The sequence below is a fragment of the Notamacropus eugenii genome, chromosome 4 (genome assembly GCF_028372415.1).
Source record: "Notamacropus eugenii isolate mMacEug1 chromosome 4, mMacEug1.pri_v2, whole genome shotgun sequence".
NCBI lineage: Eukaryota > Metazoa > Chordata > Mammalia > Diprotodontia > Macropodidae > Notamacropus > Notamacropus eugenii.
In genome coordinates, this window is record NC_092875.1 from 136893757 (window position 1) to 136918942 (window position 25186).

At 33.5% G+C, this 25186-nt stretch overlaps 1 pseudogene; it reads right to left on the reverse strand.

Moving 5' to 3' along the window:
* LOC140502343 (bcl-2-like protein 1) overlaps window positions 1-24565 on the reverse strand; it is a 74071-nt pseudogene extending 49506 nt beyond the window's left edge.
* Window positions 24566-25186: the final 621 nt, after the last annotated feature.

The following is a 25186-nucleotide window of genomic DNA, read 5'->3' on the forward strand; positions in this document are numbered from 1 at the left end:
AATTGAAAATCCCCAAGTAAATACAATTTAGAAATACTGAAAACCAAAGGAGAGACTAATCAAATTAAAATTAAGAAAACCATTGAACTAATAAATAAAATTAAAGTTGGTTTTGTGAAAAAACAAATAAAATTGATAAGCCTTTGGTCAATTTGATGAAAAATAAGAAAAAAAAAAACAAAATACCTATATCAAAAATGAAAAGGGTAAACTAGCCTCCAATGAGGAATAAACTGAATCAGTAATTAGAAATTACTTTGTCCAATTCTATACCCATAAATTCGACAGTTTACATGAGAAGGATGACTATTTAAATATATATATATATATGTGTATATGTATATATATATACGTATATATATATATACGTATATATATATACGTATATATATATATATATATATATATATATATATATATCTATATATATATATATATATATATATATATATATATATATATAAATTGCCCAGATTAACAGAAGAGGAATTTAAGTACTTAAGTAAGGCACGTCAGAAAAGGAAACTGAATGAATTTTACATAAGATATTAGCAAAAAGAATACAGCAACTTATCATGAGAATAATACACGATGATTAGATAAGACTTCTACCATGAATGCAGGGCTGTTTAGTAAACTATTAACATTATTGTTCACATCAACAACAAAACTAACAGAAAACACATGATCATCTAAATAGATGCAGAAAAAGCTTTTGACAAAATGCAACACCCATTTCTATTTAAATCAATGTAAAGCATAGGAATAAATGGACCTTGCCAAAAAAGTCATAAGCAATAATTCCCTGAAACCATCAGCAAGCATTGTATGCAATGGGTACAACCCAGATGCATTTCCGATAAAATCAGATGTGAAATGAGGATGTCCATTATCATCCACTGTTATTTAATATGGTATTAGAAATGCTAGCTGCACAATTAAAGAAGAAAATGAAATTGAAGGAATTAGAACAGGTAAAGAAGAAACTAAGTTATCACTCTTTATGGATGATATGATGATATCCTTAGAGAATCCCAGAGAATCAAGTAAAAAACTATTTGAATTAATAAACAACTTTGGCAAATTTGCAGATTACAAGATAAACCCACATAAATCATCTACACTTCTATATATTACTACCAAAACCTAATAGCAAGTGATAGAAAGAGAAATCCCATTTAAAGATACCATAGACACTGTAAAATATCTGGGAGGGTACATCCCAAAATGAACTCAGCGAGTTTATGATCAAAATTACAAAACACTTTTTACACAAATAAAGTGAGATTTAAGTGAGTGGAAAAACATCAGTTGCTTGTGGGTGGGCTGAGCTAATATAATAAAAATGACAATTCTACCTAAATTAATTTGCTTACTCAGTGTCATACTAATCAAACTACCAGAAAATTATTTTCTAGTGAAAGAAAAAATAATATCAGAATTCATCTGGAAGAACAAATGATCCAGAAAATCAAGGGAACTAACGAAAAGAAATGCTAGGGAAGGTGGCTTAGCCCTACCAGATCTCAAATTGTCTTATAAAGCAGTAATCATCAAAACTACTTGGTACTAGTTAAGAAACAGAAGGGTAGACCAGTGGAATATGTTTAGTGTTCAAAACGCAGTAGTTAATGAATATAGCAACCTACTGTTTGACAAACCTGAGGACATCAGCTTCTGAGATAAGAACTCACTGTTTGACAAAAACAACTGGGAAAATGGATAATACTGTGGCAGAAACTGGGAATAAAGCAATGCCTGACACCATACACAACAATAAAGTCCAAATGGATACATGATCTAGGTATAAAGATTGATACTATAGACAAATTAGTGGAGCAAGGAATAGTGTATTGGTCAGATTTATGGAGAATGGAGAAATTTATGACTCAACAAGAGATAGACAATATTATGGAGTACAAAATGTATAGTTTTGATTATATTAAATTGAAAAGTTTTTGCACAAAGAAACAAAGTGCAATCAAGATTAGGAACGAAGCAGAAAACTCTGAAAGAATTTTTGCAACTAGTGTCTGTGATAAAGGTCTCATTTCTAAAATATATAGAGAACTGAGTCAAATGTACAAGAATACAAGTCATTTCCCAAACGATAAATGGTTAAAAAATATGAACAGGCAGTTTTCAGATGAAGAAATTAAAGATATCTCTAGTTATATGAAAAAAATTCTCTAAATCACTGTTGATTAGAGTTGCAAATCAAAATCGTTCTGAAGTTACCACATCACACCTATCAGATTGGTAACATGAAAAAACAGGATGATGATGAATGTTGGAGAAGATGTGGGAGAGTTGGAACACTCATTCATTGTTGGTGGAACTGTGAGCTGATCCAACCATCTTGGAGAGCAATTTGGAACTATGCCCAAAGGGCTACAAAAATGTGCATATCCTTTGACCCAGCAATATCTCTTCAGGGACTTTATCCCTAAGAGATCATAGAAATGGGTAAGGGTTCCCCATGCACAAAAGTATTTATAGTAGCCCTCTTTGTAGTGGTCAAAAACTGGAAATCAGTGGGATGCCCATCATTTGTGAAATGGCTGAATCAGTTGTGATATATGAAGGTAATGGAATACTATTGTGTTAAGAGAAACATTGAACAGGAATACTTCAGAGAAGCCTGGAAAGACTTATATGAACTAATGCTGAGTGAAAGAAGCAGAACGAGGGAAACTTTGTATACAATAGCAACCACAGTGTGCAAGGAATTTTTCTGGTAGATTTAGTACTTCATTGAAATGGATGTACTTAAAAAATTTCCAGTGAACTCTTGAGGCAAAATGCTTTCCACTTCCAGAGACAGAACTGTGAAATTGAATCACAGATAGAAACAGACCCTTTCCTTTTGTATTATGTTTTGTTTTGTTTTATAGTTTCTCCCATTCATTTTAATTCTAAGCAACATGAATTTAATAGGAATGTACATGTCGAACCTACATAAGATTGTATGCCATCTCAGGGAGGGAGTGGGGAAGGACTGGGGAATGAGGGGAAGTGGAAAAAAATCTAAGATACATGGAAGTGATTGTAAAACACTAAAAACAAATAAAATATTTCAGTTCAAAAAAAGAATATTATGGATGAATGGAAAGAAAAAAATTCGAAATTCTGGCAAATATTTCCAATTTCATAAACTCCAAATCAGTGTCAGGAACAAAAAGACTTCAATCAATGTAAGTTAGAGGTGGAGTGGAATAGAGTTCTTCTGTCTTACTCAAAACTGTCATGAAAATGAAAATGTGATAAAAGACGTTAAAGCTAGTGAAACTTTTTTTTTCTTTGAAACCACAAGAAGGTAATCAATGCTGTAGCTATTGACCTTATACTTCAGGTTGAAATTATCCCATCTCTAGCCGAATCTTCAATTTAAAAAAGTTTTAAATGTTATTAGTTGCCTCTTGTGTGGCAAAGTGTCTTGTGTTGATTCAATTCCAGTTGAGACTTAGAAGCAGGGGATCCACTGATTATAAGAAAAACTGAAGTTTTCTGGGTTATATAACAAGAGGAGATTATCCCAACAGGAGTCCAAGAGTGTCTCCATTGTCCAGTTAAATAAAGGAAAAGGAAATAGATTGTCTTGTGACAATCACAAGGAAACCTCTCTCCAATAATTTCCAGGAAGATTATTGACAGAATTCTCCTAAATAGACTGATTTCATCTAGAATATTTTCATCTTCTTCAGAACCAGTGTGGCTTCAGAAAGAGTGAGGAATGATAAACATGTTTTGTTGACCAGTAACTCCAGGAGAAATGCCAGGAGAAGAATAAACATCAGGATGCAAAATTCACTGATCTGACCAAGGACTTTTTTAATATTAGTTATGAGAGTTTCTGGAAAATTATTGCAAAATTTGGTTGCCTAGTGGCATTCATCAGTAGTATATGTCAGTTTCATGATGGCATGCTTGCATGAGTTCTGAATAATGGAGAATACTTGCTCAGTTTCCCTGTCACCAAACAGTGAAGCAGGGCTGTGTAGTTAATCTCATTTTTTTTAGCATAACATTTTCAGCGATGTTATTAAACACCTTCAATCAGGACCAAAAAAGGCATCAAGGTCACACTGATGGTATATTATTTAATTTGAGAAGGTTACAAGCCAAGACTAAAATGGAGGGAGGGTTGGTGCATGCTTTTTTGTTCACAGATAATTGTGCACTCAATACAGTTTTTTTCAGGTTGAGATGTAAAAGTATAGGTTGATTCTCTGCTGCATATACACTTTTGGACTAACAATTGACAGTTAAACAGGGAAGATCTCTAACAGCCAACACCACATCATCCATATTTGAAATAATCAATTATCACAAACGGAGAAATTTGAATGCTATGGATAAATTCACTTACTTTGGCAGTATATTTCCCAGGGTTGTACACATAGATGATGAGCTTGATGCATGCATTACCTGAGTAATGTTTAGTGTTTGGGAGGGAGCTTTTGGGAGGAAAGTATGGCAGAGAAAAGGTATTAGACTGCCTTGCCAACTGAAGGTGTACAGAGCCATTGTGCTGATCTCACTGTATACCCATGAAACATAGATAGCCTACTTGCACTATGCTAGGAAACTGTATTGTTTCTGTTTGAATTCCCTTAGGAAAATTCTGAAGATGATCCTGCAAGACAAGGTAAGAGAGACCAAGTTCCTTTCTACAGCTGAACTGCCAAGTTTTCAAACTCTACTGCAAAAAGCACAACTCCAGTGGGCTGAACATGTTTGCAAACCAAAAGTACATTTGTGTAAAATAATATTTTATGCAGAGTTCACACAAGGCAAGATCACACATAGAAGTTAGCAGAAGAAATACAAGGATATTGTCAAGGTTTCAGAATAACTTTATTATCAGTTTTAAAACACAAGAGATACTGGCACAAGATTGCCAAACGTTGTGTGCCCATTTCAAAGAAGGCATTGTACTCTACAAGCAAAGCAGAATTGCAGTAGATCAAAAGAAATATGCAATGCACAAATTTAGAAACATGTCCATTCCAAATATTTTAATAGACTATTTCTTGCTGACCTGTAGCCTTCTGAGCTCATAATGTTCTGATAATGCACAGTCAGATGCACCATGCACTGTCTAAAACAGAGTAATTCCATTTTGATCTTTGGGAATGAAGAACAAGCAACCAACTATATAACAATACAAACCAGAAATGCTAACATTCCAATGTAGGAAATGTTTCCCTATAAATGCTGCTTACCACTAAAGTGGGCAAACCCTGGGGCCCATAAAGCATACTGAACAGCACATTCATTTGATTATTTTCGATGATTATTTCATAAAAACATAGGGAAAAGATAAAAGTCATAGGTTTTACATCCCATAATATCCCTTCTTTTATTGAATCATAAATTCTTTCCTTATTCCTAGATCTAAAAAGGAAAATATTGAGTGTTCACCCAATTTTCTTTATGTTTAAATAATGTACACATTTTGTCTTTTTTCAGTGTATGGTATAAGAATTCATTCTAGGCCTTTGTCCTTTCAAAGCACATTCTAGTTTCCCAGCAGTTCTTGACAAAAGTTGAGTTGTTACCAAATCCTTGGGGCTTTTTGTTTGTCAAACACTAGATTTCCATGGTCATTTACTACTTTGTATTTTGTAATTAGTGTATGCCTCTGATCCTCTACTCTATTTTTAGCCAGATTGATAATTACCAGTTTGTGGTGTGACCAAACTACCTAGTAACTTCATATGTTTTTTTCATTGATTCCACTGGCGTCTTTGACATTTTGTTCTAGATAATTTTTTTTTTATTTTATTCTTTATATTTTTAGTAACTTTGTTGGTATACAACTAAATAAAAACATAAGTAGCATTATCATTTTCATTTTAGTGGTTCAGCCTCCCCATGAGTAATTAATATTTCCTCAATTGTTAAATTTCTCATTATTTGTGTGAAAAACTTTAATTTTGTTTCCTTATTGCCTATTTTTATTACTTTAATTCAATTTTTTGGTCTTATTGCTATAGCTAGAATTTCTAGAGCAATATTCAATAGCAGGTGGTGATAATGGCCATCACTGCTTCACCTTTCATATTATTAGAAACACTTCTAACCTATCGCCATTAGAAATAATGCTTGCTGGTGTTTTTAGACAGACATTACTTACCATTTTAAGGAAAAGATCCATTTATTCCTATGATTCTGAGTTTCTAATAGTAGTGATGTTGAATTTTGTCAATTTTTTTTGTATTTATTGAGATAATCATATGATTTTTTACTGCCTGTTTTTCTTGATGTAGTCATAGGATGATAATTTTTCAATTTAGGATGCAGGTCTTGCATTCATGGTATAAATTCTACCTGGTCATAAAGTATTATCTTTGTGATATATTGCTGTAATCTACTTGCTAGTATCTTATTTAATAATTATGCATCAAGTTTCATCAACGAAATTGGTCTAGTTTTCTTTCTCCGTTTCTGTTCTTCCTGATTTAGGTAGCAGGATCATATTTGTGTTTTAAAGAAATTTGGGGCCAAAATGGTGAATGGAGAGAAAGGACTCACCTGAGTCCTACCACAAATTGCTTCAGATACCGCTAAAAACATATTATAGTAGAGGAAAAGAGGAGAGGGAGATAAGCATTGTTTGAGCCTTATTCTCATCTAATCTGGTTCAAGGAAGGAAAACATACTCAGTTAAGTATACAAGGTGAACTTACCCTACGGGCAAGGGGAAGCAGAAAGAAAAAGGAAGGGTAAAATGGAGGGAAGAAGTAGTAAAGGAAACAAAATAGAAAAGGGCTGATAGAAGGGAAGGAAGATTGAGGGAGGATGTAGTGAAAGATAAATCTCTATTGAAGAGGGGAAAGGAGAATTAAGAGCATAAACAGGAAAATCGGATGGAGAGAGACACAGAAAGCAATCATAACTGTGAATGTGAATGGGATGAACTCGACCATAAAACAGAGGTGCAAAGGAAAATGGATTAAAAACAGTAATCCCATAATACGTTGTTTACAAGAAACACATTTGAAAAAAGGGGATATACACAGCATAAAGGTCAAAGTTTAAAGCAGAATACATTATGATTCAGCTGATAGGAAAAAAAAAAGCAGGAGCAGCAATCCTAATATCCAACAAAGCAAAAGCAGAAATAGTTCTAATGAAAAGAGATGAGGGGGGTGGAGACAAGATGGCGGAGTAGAAAGACGCACATACACATAGCTCCGAACCCACAACCCACAGAACGGCTGGAGGGGACCAACTCACTGTGAATTTTGCACCCAGAGGCCACGGAATATTGGAGCGAGGGAGATTTCTGTTCTGGAGACACTTGCAAACCTCTCGCGGGGGGTCCTTTGCACTGCGGACTGGGCGCCGGGACTGGGAGCTGAGTGCAGCCCTGCAGCGGCCATGACACCATGAGGAAAAGATCCGAACGGGCTACGGGGACAGGATCTCCAGCGGCCACGCGGGTCCCTCCACTCACAGAGGGACCTGCAAACCTCTCGCAAAAGGTCTGTCACGCTGCAGACACAGAGCCCAGCCCAGACCTGCGGCGGCCGCGGCTCCGAGAGGTACAGATCCGAGGAGGCTTCAGAGACGGGATCTCCTGCGGCGGCACAAGCCCCCTCACCCAAAGGTGACGAGGGTCGGTGAGAGAGTCTCTTTGGCTGGTGGAGATGGGAGTGGGGTGCCCCCATGGCTCGGGCCCCCCCGGGAGATAGAACCTGAGAGGCGGCTGCAGACAGGGGCTCCCCAAGCGGGCGGGAGCCTGGATCCATTGTGGAAGGTCTGTGCATAAACCCCCTGAGGGAACTGTGCCTGAGAGGCGGCCCTGCCCTGACCTGACCATCTGAACTTAATTCTCACACTGAATAGCAGCACTACCCACACCAAAAGCCCTAAGGGGGAAGCAGCATTTGAATCTCAGTCCCCAAACACTGGCTAGGAGGATCAGGAGGTGAGGTGGGTGTGAGGAGAATATTCAGAGGTCAAGCCACTGGCTGGGGAGAATGCCCAGAAAAGGGAAAAGAAATAAAACTATGGAAGGGTACTTTCTCGGAGAAAAGACACTTCCTCCCTTCCTTTCTGATGAGGAAGAAAAATGCTTACCATCAGGCAAAGACACAGAAATCAAGGCTTCTGTGTCCCAGCCCACCCAATGGGCTCAGGCCATGGAAGAGCTCAAAAAGAATTTTGAAAATCAAGTTAGAGAGGTGGAGGAAAAACTGGGAAGAGAAATGAGAGGGATGAAAGAGAAGCATGAAAAGCAGATCAGCTCCCTGCTAAAGGAGAAACAAAAAAATGTTGAAGAAAATAACACCTTGAAAACTAGCCTAACTCAATTGGCAAAAGAGGTTCAAAAAGCCAATGAGGAGAAGAATGCTTTCAAAAGTAGAATTAGCCAAATGGAAAAGGAGATTCAAAAGCTCACTGAAGAAAATAGTTCTTTCAAAACTAGAATGGCACAGATGGACGCTAAGGACTTTATGAGAAAGACAGATATCACAGAACATAGCGAGAAGATTGGAAAAATGGGAGATAATGTGAAATATCTTATTGGAAAAACAACTGACCTGGAAAATAGATTCAGGAGAGACAATGTAAAAATTCTGGGACTACCTGAAAACCATGATCAAAAGAAGAGCCTAGACATCATCTTCCATGAAATTATCAAGGAAAACTGCCCTGAGATTCTAGAACCAGAGGGCAAAATAAATATTCAAGGAATCCACAGAACACCGCATGAAAGAGATCCAAAAAGAGAAACTCCTAGGAACATTGTGGCCAAATTCCAGAATTCCCAGGTGAAAGAGAAAATATTGCAAGCAGCTAGAAAGAAACAATTCAAGTATTGTGGAAATACAATCAGGATAACACAAGATCTAGCACCCTCTACATCAAGGGATCGAAGGGAATGGAATAGGACATTCCAGAAGTCAAAGGAACTAGGACTAAAACCAAGAATCACCTACCCAACAAAACTGACTATAATACTTCAGGAGAAAAAATGGTCTTTCAATGAAATGGAGGATTTTCAGGTTTTCTTGATGAAAAGACCAGAGCTGAAAAGAAAATTTGACTTTGAAACACAAGAATGAAGAGAAGCATGAAAAGGTGAACAGCAAAGAGAAGTCATAAGGGACTTACTAAAGTTGAACTGTTTACATTCCTACATGGAAAGACAATATTTTTAACTCTTGAAACATTTCATATCTGGGTACTGGGTGGGAGTACACACACACACACATGCACACACGCACACATACATAGAGACAGAGTGCACAGAGTGAATTGAAGAGGATGGGATCATATCTTAAAAAAAAAATGAAATCAAGCAGTGAGAGAGAAATATTGGGAGGAGAAAGGGAGAAATTGAATGGGTCAAATTATCTGTCATAAAAGAGGCAAGCAAAAGACTTATTAGTGGAGGGATAAAAAGGGGAGGCAAGAGAAAAACATGAGGTCTACTCTCATCACATTCCACGAAAGGAAACAATAAAATGCACACTCATTTTGATAGGAAAACCTATCTCATAATACAGGAGAGTGGGGGACAGGGGCACAAGCAGGGTGGGGGGGAGGATGGAGGGGAGGGCATGAGGAGGAGAATGCAATCCGAGGTCGATATTCATGGGGAGGGAAAGGATCATAAGAGAATAGAAGTAATGGGAGACAGGATAGAATGGAGGGAAATATAGTTAGTCCTATATAACACAACTAGTATGGAAATCATTTGCAAAACTACACAGATTTGGCCTATATTGAATTGCTTGTCTTCCAAGGGGAAGGGGTGGAGAGGGAGGGAGCTAAAGAAGTTGGAACTCAAAGTGTTAGGATCAAATGTAACGTTCTTACCACTGGGACATAAGAAATACAGGTTAAGAGGTTAAGAAATCTATCTGGCCCTACAGGACAAAAGAGAAGACTGAGACAAGGGCAGGGAGGGAGGAAAGAGGAGAGAGCAGATTGGTCACAGGGGCAACTAGAATGCTTGGGTTTGGGGGGGGAGGGGATAAAAGGGGAGAAAATTTGTAACCCAAAATTTTGTGAAAATAAATGTTACAATTTAAGTAAAAAAAAAAAAAAGGAAAAGAGGTGCGAAAGGTTACTGCATCCTGCTAAAAGGCACCACAGACTATGAAGTAATATCATTACTAAACATATATGCATCCAGTGGTGTAGCAGCCAAATTCTGAGAAAATAAGTTGATAAGGAGAAGTTGAGCTACAGGAAGAAATAGACAACAAAGCTGTACTATTGGGTTCCGCAACTTGCACCTCTCTGAACTTGATTAAACTAACCTCAAAATAATCAAGAAAGAACTTAAGAAGGTGAATAGAATTCTGGATATGGTATATATATAATAGACCTCTGGAGAAATATGAATGGGAATGAAAGAGATTATACCTTTTTTTTTCTCAGCTGTACCTGATACATGCACAGAAATTAACCATGTCCAAGGCATAGAAACCTCACAGTCCAGGGCAGAAAGATAGAGGCAGTCACCTAATCCTTTCCAGATCATGATGCAATAAAAAATTATATGTAATAAAGGGCTGTGGAAAGATAGACAAAAATTTAACTGGAAACTAAATAATTTTAAAGAATGGGTGTGTTAAACAACAATTCATAGAACTTATCAATAATTTCATGCAAGGGAATATCAATGATGAGAAAACCTACCAAAACTTAAGGGATGTAGTAAAAAGAGTACTTAGGGGAAATTTTATATTGCTGAATGCTTACATGAATAAAATAGAGAAAAAAGAAATCAATGAATTGCGCATGTAACTGGAAAAGTTAGAAAAATAAAAATTGAAAATTCCCAAGTAAATGTCCAGTTAGAAATACTGAAAACCAAAGGAGAAATTAATAAAATTGAAATTAAGAAAACTATTGAATTAAGAAATAAAACTAAGAGTTGGTTTTATGAAAAATCTATAAAATTGATAAGCATTTGGTCAATTAGATTTGGAAAAAAGAAAGAAGAAAACCAAATTACGAGTATCAGAAATGAAAAATTTGAACTCATTTCCAACAAGCAGGAAATTAAAAAAATAATTAGAAATTACTTTGCCCAACTGTATGGCCCTGAATTTGACAATCTCAGTGAAATGAGTATATATATATATATATATATATATATATATATATATATATATATATATATATATATATGTGTGTGTGTGTGTGTGTGTGTGTGTGTGTGTGTGTGTGTGTGTGTGTGTGTGTGTATGTATGTGTATATGTGAATATACATATGTATATATGTGTATATGTGTGTGTATGTAAATGGCCCAGATTAAGAGAAGAGGAAGTAAAATACCTAAATAACCCCATATCAAAAAGTAAATTGAATAAGATATTTGGTAGGACACAATGGCTATTTTTTCCCCAGAATAGTTATCTTGTATTGAAATTCATTGTCTTTTGAAGGTTGGCAGAATTCACTTATGAATCCATCTGGTCCAGAAGATTATTTCTTAGGGAGCTCATTGATGACTTGTTCAATTACTTTTTTTCTAAAATAGGTTTTTAAGTATGTCATTTTTTCCTCTGTATATGTGGGCAATTTATATTTTTTTAAAAAGAAAACAGATTTCACTTAAATTGTCTGATTCATTGGCATATATTTGATAAAAATATTTCCTATTAATTGTTTTAATTTCCTCTTCAGTGGTGTTGAATTCACCCTTTTCATTCCTAAATCTTTATGCTTTATGTTCATTTTGTTCCTGGTCTTTCTTGTAAACTAATTAACCAATGGGTTATCTTGTTGGTTTTATGGTAAAAAAAAAGTTGCTAGTTTTTTTCATTCAATATTTTCTTACTTTCATTTGCTAATCTCTTTTATTTTTCAGGATTTCTGATTTAGTCTTCAAATGGGCATTTTAAATTGTTCTTTTTTCCAGTTTTTTTTTTAACTTGCATGCTCAATTCATTGATATGATCTTTCTTTACATTACTGATGTAAGTGTTTAGAAATACAAATTTCCCCCTATATGTTCTTTTGGTTGCACCCCATAAATTATGATATATTTATTCACTGTAGTCATTGTCCTCAATGAAATTATTGATGTTTTCTGTGATTTGTTCTTTTGCTCAATCATTCTTTAGGATTAGATTACTTATTAATATATTAACTTTTAAACTATGGTTCCATGCCTCTTTATTAAATGTATTTTTGTATTATTTTCTGAAAAGGATGCATCTAATATTTCTCCTCAGCATTTGACTGTGAAGTTTTTGTGCTCTAATATACAGTCACTTTTTATATAGAGTCCATGTATAGTGGAAAAAAAGGTTCACTTTCTATTCTCAATTTTCTCCATAAATCTATAATATCTTACTTTTCTAAACTCTGTTCTCCTTATTTCCTGTGTGTTTTTGGTTACACTCATCTAGTCTCAAGAAGAAGAAGTTGAGGTTCCCCACTACTCTAATTTTGCTGTCTATTCTCACTTCTAGTTCTTTTAAGTTTTCCTTTAAAAATTTGATTGCTATTTTAGAGAGATTGCAGAAAAATTGGAGCACTAATGCATTATTGATGGAGATGTGAATTGGTCCAACCATTCCAGAGAGCAGTTTGGAACTATGCCCAAAGAACAAGCAAATTGTACATACCTTTTAACCTAGCAATAAAACTACTAGGTTGGTATCTCAAAGAGATCACTGAAAAGATAAAAGGGCCTATATGTACAAACTCTTTTATAGCAGCTTTTCTGGTGGTGACAAAGAATTGGAAATTGAAGGGATACCCGTCAACTGGGAGATGGCTAAACAAGTTGTGGTATATGTGTGTAATGGAATACTGTTGTACTATAAGAAATGATGAACATGCTGACTTCAGAAAAACCTGAAAAGGCTTATATAAACTGATGTTGAGTGAAGTAAGCAGAACCAGAAGCACATTGTACACAGTAACAATTACATTGTGCAATGACTAATTTTGGTAGATGTGGATCTTCTCAGTAAAACAAGGATCTCAGACAACTCCAAAAGACTCATGATAGAAAATGCTATCCGAGTCCAAAGGAAGAACTTTGGAGTCCGAATGTTGATAGAAGCATAGCATTTATTCTCTTTTTTGTTGTTGCTTTGTTTTGTTTCTTCTTTATTATGGTTCCTACCATTGCTTCTTACTCTTCTTTACAAAATGAATAATATGAAACTATGTTCAGTATGAATGTATATGTAAAGCCTATATAAGATTATGTCCCATCTTGGGGAGGGGAGAGGTAGTGGGAGAAAATGTAAAACTCAAAATGTAATGGAAATGAATATTGAAAACTGAAATAATTAATTTTAAAAATACTTTCTGAAAAAATAAATAAAATTATATTATCCTTAACTTATTTCCTGTGTATTTCTATTAGATTTATCTAGTCCTGGGTAGTGAAATTTAAGGTTCCCCACTACTCTAGTTTTACTATTTCCACTTGTAACTCATTTAACTTTTCCTTTAAGAGTATGGATGCTATGTTAGAGAGCTTGTGGGAAAATTGGGAACTAATGCACTGTCTGTGGAGTTGTTAACTGGTCCAACCATTCGGGAGAGCAATTTGGAACTATACCAATGGACAATCAAATTGTGCATACCCTTTGACTTAACAATACCACCATTGGGTGTGTATCTCGAAGACATCACAAAAAAGAGAAAAGGACCTATATGTACAAACATATACATATACATATACATATATATGTATGTATATATATATATATATATATATATATATATATATATATATATATATATATATATATATATATATATATATATATATATATATATATACACACACACACACACACACACACACATATATACAGCAACTCTTCTGGTGGTGACAATGAACTGGAAACTGAGGGGATACCCATCAGTGGGGATATGACTGAACAAGTTTTGGTACATTAATGTAATAGAATACTGTTTTTGATATAAACAATGATGAGCATGTGGATTAAAAAACAACAACAACAACAACAACAACAACAAAAACCTGGAAAGGTTTACATGAACTGATGCTAAGAGAAATGAAAATAGCTAGTAGAATACTATACTTAGTAACAGCAACATTTTGGGATGGTTGCCTTTGATAGACAGCTTTTCTCAGCTATGCAATTCTCTAAGGTAATTCCAAAAGTCTTATGATGAACAATGCTATCCACATCAGTGAAAGAAACATGAAGTCTGAATGTAGATCAAAGAATACTATTTATTCTATTTTTTGTATCATGTTCTTTCTCATGGTTTTTTCTTTTTGTTCTGATTCTTCTTTCACAACATGACTAATATAGAAATGTTTTTAAGATGATCATACATGTATAGCATATATCAGATTGCATGCCATTTTGGTGAGAGGACAGTTTTTTGTAACTATGACTTTAAAATACAGTTTGAGATCTGATGCTGCTAAACCTCTTTCCTTCACATTTTTTCATTGATTCTCTTGATATTCTTGAACTTTTATTTTTCCAAATATATTTTCTTATTATTTTTCATGTTCTATAGAATAAATCTTTGTCAGTTTGATTGGTATGGCAATGAATAGGTAAATGCATGTACTTAGTATGATTATTTTTATCAAATTGCCTTAACCTATAAATGAACAAGGAATAATTTTTTAATTATTTAGTTGTCTTTATTTGTGTGAATTTTTTGTTGTAATTGCTCTTAGATATTGCCTGAATTTATCCTTGCAGGTCAATTTCCAAGTATTTTATATTGTTTGCAGGTATTTTCAATAGAATTTCTCTTTTTATCTTTTCCTACTGGGTTCATTTGGTGATATACAGGAATGCTGGTGATTTACGTGTATTTATTTTATGCCCTGTGGCTTTGCTATACTTGTTCATTGTTTTAACTAATTTTTGTTTGATTCTCTAGTGTTCTGTCTCCATCACCTCCAAAACGTGATAGTTTTCTTTTCTTCTGAGATATTGTAGTCTCTCAATTACCTTTATTCTATTCTGATTGTTATAATTATGGCATTTCTTATACTATTTTTAATAATAGACAACCTGGTCTATTACCCATACTGAACTATATATCTGCATCTATCTATATCTATATCCACTGGAATATGTCCCTTATCCATTCGTATATCTATAATGGGCACACTGGTTTCACAAATGATATTATTGAATAGGCTTCTAGTTAATCCCTATTACAGATAATTCTTACTGTTTTGGTTTTAGACAGATTCTATTGTCATTCTTTAGTTATTTTCTGTTGTGTGTGGTGTTTTGTGACACCATTTGAAGTTTTTTTTGGTATTTTGTCAAAAGCTTTTTCTGCCTCTATATAACTGTGCTTATTGTTATTTTTGTTATGGTAATCTATGCTTATAGTTTTCCTATAGGGTATAATCTTTTTAGTAACTTTTTATTATGTTACTAAGGAATGAAGGTTAAGTAACTAACCCAAGGTCACACAGCTAGTAAATGCCAACTGTCTGAGCCGAATTTGAATTCAAGTCCTCCTGATTCCAGCACAGTGCTCTATCAACTGTGTCACCTAGCTTCCCCTCTTTTTGATATCTTGTTTTGATCTCTTCACTACAATTTTATTTTAAATGTTTTCCTGAATATTCATCAGATAAATTGGTCTATAGTTTCCGTTCCCTATTTTTTTTCCTGGGATTTAGATATCTAAACAATATTTGTGTCATAAAGGTACTTTAATAGGATTTCTTCACCTATTTTTTTTTCAATTAATGTATGTAGCATCTGGATTTATTATTCCTGAAATGTTTGTTGAAATCACTTATAAATTCATATGTTCATGGTGATTTTTCCTTATGGAACTCATTGATAGATTATGCAATTTCTATTTCTAAGATAAGGTTAAGTATTTTTTTCTCTTCTCTTAATGTTGACAATTGATATTTTTGTAGTTATTCATCATTTTGCTTGACTGTTCATGAAATATAACTATTATATATATTACAATAACTCCTTATAATCTTTAATTTTGCATTGAAAATCAAGATGTTTGAGATTCTCATATACATATATACATTATATATACACATATGTACATATATGTACATATACACACATATATATGTATGAATATATATATATACGTATATATATATATATATATCTATCCCATAAAATCTAGCACATTGTCTGGTATATAAAAATCATCTAGAAAAAACTAGGTGGCACAGTGGATAGAACACTAGCCCTGGAGTCAGGAGGACCTGAGTTCATGTTAGGCTTCAGGAACCTAAGCAAGTCACTTAACCCCAACTGCCTCCAAAAAATAAACATATAATAAATACTTACTGATAGAATGCATGGATGTTTCTTTCTTCTTTCTCCCATTTGCAAACATAACATAATTGCTTCAAGAACTAAACTTGTCTCTTCCTTCTTATTCTCATGCCTAACATAGCTACATAACCAATTTTTGTCATTGTTAATATTTTCTGCAATTTTCAACTTGAAATAGGCTTTAGATTTTCTGATGCCATTCCTAAAGATATCCTTAAGTACTATATGCATTTTTTTTTGCTAAGTGCCTATTTTTAGTGTGCACACTTTTTCTTGCAAAACTTACAGGAAGGCTATATTTGCAGCTTAATGGCCACCATGCTTTTGGCAAATATTAGGTACAAAATTTGTTATAATCAATAATCATATTTTAGTTTTCACCCCTAAGTGTGTAATTCTGAAAAAAAATTCATTCTGTTGAGTTAATAAGAAATTATAACTATGTTAATAAATTATAAAATGTGTTTAAAAGAATACTGTTGTAATGACTGATTTTCTTTAAAAGTATACAGAAATAAGTAGAATTATTGCATCAAAAACCAAAACAAAATGTTCTCTCAAAGAGACATTTTAAAGTCCATATGAGAAGATGGACATATTGGAAATCCCTCAAAATACAATATTTTAATATCTCTTTCAGAGCACTCCCAGAAATATTTTATCACCACAAACATGACTATGAAGCATAGTCATAGCCCAAATGTATTACAATTATCATAAAATAATAAAATACGAATTGTTAGTGTAATTAAAATTTTTAATAGTGACAAGCAAGTCAGTATAAGTTCTATTGCAAATATGGGTTGATTTTCTTTTTAATAACTTGTCAGTCATTTAAATTAGCCTTGATTACAGAATTTTAAGCTCTTATACTAAATGCAGACTTTATATAGTAAATGGGATTCATTTTTTTAAATGTTATTTGGAATAGCCAAAAGGCTATTTATGTCTCTTTTTGTGATCTTGGTCTCCAGAACATGGGAAAAGTTTGGATCTTATCATTAATTTCAAGTATAGAGGAACTTGAATTCCAGACTTCCTTGACAAAATTACATAATATTTTAAGATAAAATCCTACCTGACCTGACAAATGATACATCTCATTATGCCATACCATATGTTATAACATAATGGATGGATGTATAATATGTTGATATATGGATTGATATATGTGTGTATCTATGTGAATATACTCAGAAAAAATAGAAAGTTTTGAAAAAATAGATTAGGGGATAGTAGATTATTACCAATTTTTAAATGCTTTGAAATGAGCACCATGAAGAAAATAGATAATATTTAAAAATGTAAATGTAGGAGATTAAGGGAAATATAAAACAAATATTCCAACGTAAGCAAAGGAAAAATATCTAATCTCATGGGAGCAGCATACACTTCTTACATTTTCTACCTAATCAACCATTCACTCACTGTTCAATTCTTTGAAATCTGTCCACACCCTGCCAACACAGTACTGAATCTATACTCAAAGATTAATGACTTTTAACTTCTAAATCCTTTGGAATTTTCACATAATTAATATTTCTTTATCTCTCTCCACCTCCTCCTTCATAGTCTTTCCTTTCTTCTTGTATATGACATTGCTTCTTCCCAATTAGAGTCATATCTCTCTGCTTCCTCACTATCTCCTTTGCTGCTTCATCAACTTCTTCCCATTTCTAAGTTTGGGTTTTCCACAGAGCTTTTCCCCTGACACTCTTCTCTTCTTTCATGGTGATATCATGTGATTTCAATGATCACAATTTACAAGGTGCCTCAAAATATGTAAAAATAGATGCAATTTCTCTCCTCAATTCAATCTTGTATTTCCAATAATTCTAACCTTCATCCACGTGTTTGTCATGTCAGCACCTATGTATCAATAAACCTCAAAATGACATTATCATTTTCTCAAATCCACCTCTTTTCCCTTATTCCCAGTTTCTCTAAGTTGTTCCTCATTTTCCTCTCCACTTTGAACCTGCATCTTTTAAACTATTTTATTAGTCTTTTAATAATTGATATTACTGATTCTAGAGTCTCCTGAATGTAATCATCAAATATTTGTTCTTGCTACTTACAGTCCTATGAAAACTTTCTTGTTTAAACCCCTGGATGACTTCTTATCTCTTATAGGAAAACCTGAAGAAAATGTGGGTTGGTAAAAGACCTCAGGATTATGTCATATGAGGGTTAATTGAAGGAAATAGAGATTATTTTGAACTTAATAAAGTCATTAAAGATGATAAGTGAGCTAAAATAATTGAATATTTGTTACATAAAAGAAAAATTAGAATTGTTCTTCTTGGACTAAGAAGAAAAAATGAGGAGCAATGGAAAAGAGTTATAAAGTGGCAGGTTTAGATTTATGTAAGTGAAAATTTTTTATTTGAATTGTTCAAAAGAGGAACAGGAAACTCTGAGAGACAGTAGTACATCATTAGTCTTTAAGCAAAGTATGAATGACAATTTGTTAAATGTGGTATAGAAGACAGTTATCTATGTATTTCTTGCTCTAGGTGGACTTTAAAGAACTCTGTGAATATAAGTTCATATAATTCTGCATAAAGTGAAAATTTCATAACAATTACACCCCCTGAACTGGGTGCTATTTACTTTCAAGTTTTATTTCACAGGTTCCTTCATGCTTCCTAAATTGAACTATCAATTAATAGCCATATTATAGTATAGTTTTGCACATCTTTCCCAATTCCAATCCATTCTTGAAATTCAATCTGTACTGATTTTCACTTCTTAAATAAAATTTGAATCTCAGTTCAAATGCATATCCTTAATTTTTGTCTCCTCTTATCCTCTTCCCACCCCCATTAGTTATATGTATTATGTTATTTCTCAGAATTTTCTAGAGTAATTTAATCTCTCCTTTGCTATTGTCACATTCTACTAATTTGTCTGCACTTGCCTATGCAAATGTCACATCCATTGTAGAGATTGAAAAATTTCTCTCTGTGGATTACACCACCTTCTCACCTTGTATTTCTGCACCAAGGAGAGGTCCTTACTATACCAAATACTTAAGACATGTTTTATGATAACAGAATACGTGAATGACTTAAGAAGACAACATAAATTACAAAAATATTTTAAAATTAATATATTAAGCATTTGGAGGATTTTATAAAGAAAATAATTGAAGCAAGAAGGGATAAAACATTACATTTGTAGTAATGGTGACCAAAAAATTTCAGCAGCACTATCAGCATACCTTATATTTCTAGTGGAATTTGTCATTCAGAAAACTTTGCACAACATCTTCTATGTTAGTTATTAAAACTATCATCATTCCTATTTTCCCAGTAAGTAGCAGAATAAGGCTCATGAATATTAAGTCATTATAGAGAGATATACACATAAAAGGTAGGAGAAAAACAAAGAGTAAAATGGGTTCAATGATTAAGAAACAAAGGAAATAAATTCATTTAAAGAGACATAAAAGATCTATTTGTAAGAATTTTGAGATACCTCACATAGAAGTATTTGAAACATGAATGGAAAAGCATATACACTGAATAAGAAATTTTAATGCAATAAAATAATAAATGATAGAGAAACCAAGAAGTTATTAATTATGTGTGCAAATGTTTGTAGAATAGGTAGGTGTGACACACATTGGTTGTGAATACATTTATTTTTAAGATACAGAGAATAATTAAATACCATTATGATATTTATACCTAATAAAAAACAAAAAAACAAAAATTTGGTGCATAATTAATTAAGACAAATAATATCCACTTTTTCTCCTTTGTAAATTCACACTTAGATGTTGACTTTCTTAAAGTAAAATAAATTTATACTTTATCTCAGCTGTCGTTAGAACATTTAAATTAAACCAGCGATACAAAAGCTGTGATCTCAAGACCATATATATAGCCTTTTAAATCGTCAAGTGTGGTTTTTTGACTAAATCCAGACTCCACAGAACAAATCCCCTTAATGAAATGGTTTGTTGTACAAAACTTGGACTCAGTTAAAAGATCACACTCAAGGGCCTAGAAGGCCATATGTGCCCTTGAGTTCACAAGTTCCCACCCCAAAATTATACAATGGAGGAAGGAAAATCTTTGGTCTAATCTGATTGCTAACTTTCAAGTTATTCTTTGTTTAAGCGATATTTGGCTCCATTTACATGCTACAAAAATTTTTCAAGCTAAAAATAACCATGTAATTTAAATTCAATCAACTTAGAAAGTCACTATAGTGGAGAGAGGTTGGCATGAAATCCAACAAAAGGACTTCTTTCTAGATCAAATTGGGTAAACAAACAGCTGTGGAATCTACATTAAGGAGAACCATATCTAGGAATTCTCATTTTTGGTGCACATTTAGTTTATACTTAGCAGTGTCCCTTCCTGGGTAAAGACCAGAGTTCAAACTATCATCTGTCCTCAGATCATGCCACCTTAAGAAGCACTGAAAAAATACAGACCCCCAAAACCAGCTCTGAAAACACAAACACACACACATATACACACTCACATACACACACACACACACACACACATGAGAATCTTGACACAGTGTACACCATAACAGGAGCAAAGTCTAACTGTAACATAAAGTTAAAAGTGAATAAATTGGTGAGAAAATGAGTAAACAATAACAACAACAACAACAACAAGTTACCCAAACATAAAAAGATAATAGTTTGACAGGGATGCTTAAGACGTAAACTCAAAAGAAGACAATGATATCAAAACAACTACAAGCAAAAATTCAAATGAAGACAAAAGGAAATGAACATAAGGTCAACAAGATATGCTGGAAGACATTAAAAATACAAGAATGCTAGAGGGAAGATTTGGGAAAACGAGTCACAAAAGACAATTATGAAAATAAAATCAATAGCTTGGTAAAAGAGGCGCAAAAACAAACTAAAAAAAAAAAAAAAAACCCTGTAAAAAGAATTGACCAAATGGACAATGAAATCCAGTGTACTTCCCCAACACTTCCCACCAAAAAACTTTAAAATATCAAATCAAATTCTAGAGTGGCAGAGGCAACAAAAGGTTCGAGTTGAGACAGTATTACAGTACAAGACCAATGAAGAGGTCTATACAGTGATCTGTAAGACGGAAGTGAGATTAGCCTGTAGCATGTTCAGTGGCTACATGAATAGCAGGTCTTGAAGAAGATGGCAGTGGTTTGAAGAACTCTCAGTCCAGAGATGTTAAGGATGTCAGACAACTGCTCAGATGGAGATTATAAAGGACCCTTCACTGGCACTGGATACATGCTCCTGTTCCTTTGGCTATATACATTTCTCAGGTCACAGTTGTTGGGTAAAAAAGAGCACCGGTACTGGTGGCATCAGAACAGTGAGTGAGTGAGTGGTTTATTAGGTAAAAAAGATAAGGAGTGTATGCTGTTCCTATGTGATTATCTTTTTTCTTTGCTTATGCCTGGAATAATTATGCAATATTTTCCTTTAATCTCCCACATTTTCATTTTTTTAAAAAATATCAATCTATTTTTCTCAGGGTGTCTTGAAGAGCTGGATATGACTGTAAAATATTGAACAAATAACAGACTAACATATCACAACACATACCAAAATAAGGTAAAAATTCGCAGGTAATTTGGAGATAAAGGATTCTATCATAAGTAAATTGGGGCAACATACACAGTTTTACCTTTCAGATCTTTGGGTAAAGGAAGAATTTAACAATAAACAAGACATACAGAGGATCATAGAATTAATGAAAATGACTCCTTTAAAAATTAGAATTGGACTAATAGAATAAGAGATAAAAAGACTCGTGGAAGAAAATAATTCCTGAAAATTAGAATTGGACCAGTGAAAGTTGCTAAAACTAGAAGACATCAGAATTTTGCTTAAGTTAGAAGAATGAAAAATAAAAGAAAATGTGAAATATTTCATCAAAAAACTGACCTTAAAAGGAGATGAAAAAGAGGCAATTTAAGAATTGCTCTACCTGACAACTGTGGTTAAAAAAGGACCTACACTATATTTCTCTTTTTAAAATTTTAAAATTGATTAATTATTTTATAATTTCTTTTTTGAATAGTACATTGCTATTTCTGTCCCTGGCTTCAGGCTCTTCCACAACCACTTAGAATGCAAGCAGTATGAAATGAATTATACATTTAATACATGAAGAACTAATAGGGAAATATTAGCTATATAACCAAAAAATATCTAAAAAAAGGGAGAAAATTCTATATAAAATTGTACTGAGTCCATCAGATATCTATGGAGGTAGATAGAATTTTAATCATAATTCCTTTGGAATCACCTTAAATTGTGCCAGAAATCAGAATAACAGTCTTTCACACTCTATCATCATTATAGTATTGCTCTTGCTGTGACCAATGATTTTGTCATTCTGACGCTTTTATTTGTAGCAAATCATGAAGGTCCTCCCATGTTAATCTGATACCATTCCCATCATCATTCTTACAGTACAATAGTACTCCATCAAAATTATGTATCACTTATTCAGCCATTGTCCAATTGATGGGCATCCCCATCAATTTCCAGTTCTTTACTACCACAAAAAAAAGCTGTTATAAAGAGTTGTATGTCTATAAGTCCTTTTCCTGTTTCTTTGATCACTTTGGGGTGTATACCCCTAAAAATGATATTGCTGAGTGAAAATGAATGCACAGATTTATAGCCCTTTGCTTTTAGTTACAAACTGTTCTCCAGAATGGTTTGAGGAGTTCACAGCTTTAAAAGAGTTTATTAGTGTACCTATTTCCCCTCATTTCCTCCAGTGTTTGTCATTTCTAATAGGTTTGAGAGGGTCGGTACCTCAGAGATGTTAAATTTTAATTTCTCTAGTCAATAGTGATTTAAAGAACCTTTTAAAATGAATTTAGATATCTTTGATTTCTTCCTCTGGATACTGCCTGCTCATACCCTTTAATACTTTGTGAATAGGGGAATGTCCCTTATTTTTATAATTTTGATTCAGTTCTCTATGTGTTTGAGAAATTAGGCCACTCTCAAGAAAAAATAAAAAACAAGTACTTTAAACTTTTTTGATATTATTTCATGTTGTGTTGTACCATTTAAAAATATGCATTTGCCCTGATTGTCTTTTTAAATTAGTTATATTTTGATTTTTTTTTCCATCTGAGATAATGAATGGTACCACTTCTTTTTCTATTTCAATTGAACCATAGTAAAATCTATTGTAGCCATTTATTTTTAGCTCCGACCTGTCTGGTTCATGTGTCTCTTGTAGAAAAATAAAAGCCATAATATTGGGTTCTAGTTTGTAATCCATTCTGCTATCCACTTCTATTCTGTGAGTGAGTTCATCTTATTTACATTCACAGTTATGACTACTGTGCATTTCCATCCATCCTAATTTTTCTGCTCTCCCTCTCTCTGTCCTCCTTTTTTCTTTCTTCCTCCACCCCTTTCTTCCATTTTTCCTTTTTCCTTTTTTATGTTTCTTTTTTCCTTCCTTTCTTCTATCCTACTCTTTTCTATCTTTCCTACTGTTTCTACAGTTTAATAGTTTTACTTTTCTCTGTTTATGGATGAACCTTCAAATAAAGCTAATCTAAAATTATCTTTCTAATTTTTTTTACAACTTTTAATAGAGATTCTTTAATATTATCTACCTTTAAAACATTTCTGAAGATGCATAAACTAAAATGAAGTAAATCTCTGGTGGCATTTATTATTTATTTGTTACTCTCTTATTGTCTCTACATTGTTTCCTGATGAATTATATGTATTTATGGACTCATCCTTTGAGGGATTTGAGTAATCAAAGGCCCTTTGAGTCTGAGGTATGAGTGGGGGGAGGAACAAGGAAGTGCGTCCATTTTGCACCAAAATACTTGAAACAATTCAGATTCACACTCTGATAATGCTTACTTCTCATAGGTGCATTGGATTCCAGTTACCATAGTATAAATTGATGGATTTTGTTTTCACTTGGATATATAGTAAAAGATAAATTCTCAGTTGTTGTTCAGGAGTTTTTGGTTATTTGGGGGGTAATGGAGGTGGGGAATAATTCTAATCAGTTTTAAGTCCTTGAAAAACAGTCCTTGTCTTGGGTGGCTAAAAGAGATCAGTGCTCCTGACTGTATCATAGGCTAGCTCATGTTTTTCTGGTATCCTTTGCTTTGTTGACATCAAGTCATAGGTAAGTAACTTAGCTTTAATAACCTTAGGGGTGATTAGCATCTCTCATTTGAGGGTTAGGTGAATCCCATTCAGGACTGTTCATCTACTTTCCTGTGCCTACCTGATGCCAATACTCACCTGTGGTTCCAAAAAGCCACATTCTGGTAAAACCATCTCAGCAGATGGGCCAGACCAGGTTGAGGACAACCAATAGATTTGAAACCCCTTGGTGAGTTAGCATGTGAAAACTTCCCCTGGCTGAATGGGTGAATGAGAAAAATTTGCTCCAGTGGCCTTGAAAGTGGATAAAGCAAGTGCTTTGGAGTGCTTAGAGCTTGGTAAGAAATCAAATGCATCATCATAATCCATTGCAACCCAGATCACCCCGAGACATCTTGACTTTTGTCTTGTCACTGGATTTTCATGACTCTAGAAGAAACAGTGAGGTTGACAAATTTTTGTAACTGTGTCTCACTTATAACCAATTCACATACAAGTCAAAACACTACCTTATAATGTCATTGTTATTTTTTGAAAAGAAAGAATGAACAAATAAGCTATACTGTGAGATATGTGTGTGTGTGTAATCTTATGAAAATCTTACTAAAATGTTGCAAGTTCCTTGAATGTGAGAACTTTGACTTATTTAATATTTGAATCCCCTGAAGCATAATGACATGCAGTAATAGGTGTTTGAGATATATGTTACATATATGTATAATGTAATATATATTACATATATATAATAATGTAATATATATAAGATATATATATATATATACATATATATATGTA